The sequence below is a fragment of the Helicoverpa zea genome, chromosome 21 (assembly GCF_022581195.2).
Source record: "Helicoverpa zea isolate HzStark_Cry1AcR chromosome 21, ilHelZeax1.1, whole genome shotgun sequence".
Lineage (NCBI taxonomy): Eukaryota > Metazoa > Arthropoda > Insecta > Lepidoptera > Noctuidae > Helicoverpa > Helicoverpa zea.
The window spans coordinates 6,312,533-6,316,368 of NC_061472.1; the positions used below are offsets into that span (position 1 = coordinate 6,312,533).

The 3,836-nt window shown below is 33.0% G+C and overlaps 1 long non-coding RNA gene across 1 annotated transcript; it reads right to left on the reverse strand.

The window, feature by feature from the left end:
- Window positions 1-301: 301 nt before the first annotated feature.
- LOC124640713 lies at window positions 302-3,386 on the reverse strand. The gene is made up of 2 exons (XR_006985585.1): window positions 3,273-3,386; window positions 302-547 (listed from the first exon to the last, which is right to left on the reverse strand). It is a non-coding gene; the product is annotated as an uncharacterized LOC124640713 (long non-coding RNA).
- Between the last annotated feature and the right edge of the window lie 450 nt (window positions 3,387-3,836).

A 3,836-nucleotide genomic window follows, 5' to 3' on the forward strand; every position in this document is an offset into this window, starting at 1 on the left:
AGCTATGCAGTTCCGTGTAACTGTTTATCGGAAGTTTTTTTTCAACAACAGCCCTTGAATACTTTATGAGCAATAAATATACTTGGCAAGTATTAATTAATGCTATAAAATAATGTCACATATATGTACCTCGTTGTGTATGTTACATACTTGCCTAGTTTTTTGTCAAGAGTTCTTTTGGTTAGTCTTCAAGGGGGAAAAAGGAGTATCTAATGCTGTCTACTAAAGTTTGGTGTTATGCAAATATTGGGTGGAGTGGATGAAGTTATATCATCCAATAATTAGTAAATAAAAATATGTATTTCAAAAATCAGTTTAACGAGATCTGAATGTTTACACACTTTTATTCCTTAATCACAATATATATTCTTCTGCGCCCAAAAACAATATTCTGTAAAAAAATTACATGTTATCCGTACTTTTTCCGCGTGCATATTGTCGCAGTGGCATGTTCGAACCTCAAACGGCTGCCCACGCGCACCATTCCGTTATACTTCGTACTGTCACTTAGGAATTTCGACACCACGGTGCTTTCCGGTCGCGTGAACTGAAACAATTAATGCTTATTAGAAATGATTTATTACTCGCATTAGATTTTCAAGGAAGGCTTTTTAGCTAATGATTTATTAATATGAGTTGAGTATTATTTTAAAGTGTTGTTAGCTTTAAAAATAAAAAGTATGTTCTCAAGAGATTGACCATTAAAATCAATGTTGCCAGATACCTAGTTGCTTACTAACAAGTTTAGATAACAATAAATCTGTTCTTATCAAATCTCTCATATCTACTCAAATATTTGTTTCTATTTAAACTACGTAACACCGCGTAACCAGTTAAGCTTGTTAATCGTTTACTACCACCTAAACACCTCATTTTATACGCAAACAAACAAACTAAAAATGTAAATTAGCGTTGTCAAGTACTAAATCACAGCAAGGTTAGAGCTAAAATATATGACTATAGCATCACTGATTGATATCGATGTTTATCTTATCTTCGAGAGAAACCTTGGTTTCGTATTTCGAAGTTTTGGGGTACTCTGATAACAGAAACTGACTGATTGCACAGTTGGAAGGCTACGGCCTTGCAGGTTTTGGAGCCAAGCAGTCTTGCTTCGTATCTTTGGTAACTATTGATTTTTGTATGGGCAGATAAGCAAAGTATCTATGTAGATATTACAATTATTATTTTTTTCAAAAAATAAGTAAGAAAAATGTGTTTTGCAAAAGATAAGCAGAGGAGTTGTTAGCCCATCATTGTGACAACTTAGGAAGAAACCGGCAAATGGGATATGGCAAACGTCTTCCTTATTTTAGAAATAAGCTAACTTATAATACTCAAGTATTATCAAAAGTTTCTGAAGAAAACATCTAAGTTAAACACAGTAGATAATAATGTCAAAACAAGACGCGTAACCCTCCTGAATATTGGCCCATTTCCTGTAGTTACAAACCAACCCATATCTGTCATCATCCCATCAATATTATAATTGCCAAGACTTTTTGGGGCGTAAATAAAATCCGATGACAGACCAAATGTTTTGACTCCAAACTTAAACTATCTCGTTAACTTTTTTATTTAAATTTTGAGATAAAATATAGGGTCAAGGCAATATAAACGCTCCAGGCTGTCTGACAATATTCATATGTTTGTATCTTAAAAGGTACGTATCTGTATAAGGTATGACATAAATAATAGTGTTATCTGTGTTGCACACATGTGCGAGTTATATGCAAGTCTGCAAACGAAGTCTCCTACGCAAAACATTGTTTATCAATTCGTTATTCAGCATCTTTATCTAATCTTAAAAAAACAAAATGAAAGGATTAAATGAAGATAGCGGTGACTAGACCATTTGGTTAAAGATTTGTAGGTACAGGTTTTATTATAGTTAACCTTAATTTAGTTAATTTTATTTGTTTTTTCTTGTGTTAGATTTGCGGAGTTTTAGAGCCTACTCGGGTTAGCGAGAAACCTGTTTTCACAAAATATGTATCTGTTGTCCGCCGCAGCTATTATGTTACTTTATTTTTTTATATAAGTATATAGGTACCTATATTATACATACATACATAACCTGGTGTACCTACATAATATATACAGCAAGTGTTACTCAATTTTATTTGAATGTATGTGTCTACAAGAAAAAGCATTTCAAACTTATGTGCACTTTTGTTATGAGTATTTTCTTATAAAAGACTTCGAAACTCAACGACTACATCTCATTTAACTTAACGATTCGCTCAATTTATATTTAAAATGTTTATAAAATATTCTTATAAGGTTACTACGGCCTACGTAGTCGTACGTAAGTAGTACAATAATATAAACTTTATTAACATATCGAATAAGGACCGTACTTGAGACCAATGTGATGATAATTTACATAATTTACTGTTAAACTTGATTATAAGGTCCCTAAATATGTTTTTAAGTGACCCATATGAGTTGCAAGTACATACTTACCACCCACCTTTTGAATAGCTAGTAACAGTTGTTATTGATACTCGTAAATAGTCATTCTTTTTTAAATATTTAGGAACCTGGTTGGTTCCTCATTGGCTTGTACGCTAAATAAATGTAAACAAAAAAAAAAAAAGAAACTTGTACGCTTACAAAAAAATATAGAGCACACTTATTTATTTTTCTAACTGTACATAGGTACTTTCATTGTATATTTTTGCTTTAAAAAAACGCCTCGCAACTCCCTCATCCCAGTGCCTAATAGGTACCAAACTGGTAGTCAGCCTGGCTCCCTCCGTCTACCCGTGACAATTCAAAAAGAAGAACGGGGATTTACGAGGCACTTTTTTTAGTTTATTTATGGTCCTTCCTAAGTATTTACCACCTATAGCTTAACTTGTCGCGCTTCCACGACTGTGTCTATCCATCTCCCTCGTGTCATTTTGTTTATTAAAAAAAAATGTAAGCCAAAAGCAACAACATCTTATAAAGAGATACAACACATACCTATTTGTGTTGTATCTCTTTGGTATACCTACATACCCGTTTGGATTACTTAGCGCTTTTTATCAAAGCTCATTTCTCAGAACTTTTATGATAAATGTCTCATGTTCTCGTCTGTAATAGGTACCTACTAACAAGACGTATTCTTATAAACACTTATTCGTTCTACTAAGGCATATTCGTTCGTATATTTTCTCCTTTAAAGTAGCAGCAGAGATACATATAACTTGAGACAAGGCAGATATTGTGGTAAAGATCAGAGGAATAAGTAACAATATAAGTATAGTCAGAGGCTGTATATCTACCTGTTAAGTTTCAAGTAACCATAGCTTCGAGCAGGCAGTCGCGGTCGGTGGCCCGTGCTCGCAAGGACGTTGGTGCGCGGGCGGAGGCAAATGTTCAACAACTTCTTGGCCAATCAGGGAGCGCCGTTTGTAGTGTGAGTGGGTTGCTTCGTACGATGTTTATAGTGTTGTCAGTAATTGTGGCTTTACTCGTGTTGGGGGTTTATTGTTAGTTTTGTGGAATCGTTTTATTAGAAGCTTCAATCTTTTTAAACAATTTCAAAATAGAGACGTTTATAAAAACACAATAACTTAAAATAATTTACTAAAAAGAGGAATAACAGAATAACATAATTTTGAAACAAAAGGATAAGAACAGTCTATTGGCCTGAAATTAAATAGGTATTTATATTTTAAATGTCATTATTTTTATCATGAATTAAAACTATTACAATACCTACATAGGTATTTACTTTTATAAAACAAAGTTCGTTATATCAGATACATAAACAAACATTCAACATTAATTATTAATACAAATATTCTATGTTATTCCAGCGAATAATGACAGACATATGGAAAAGC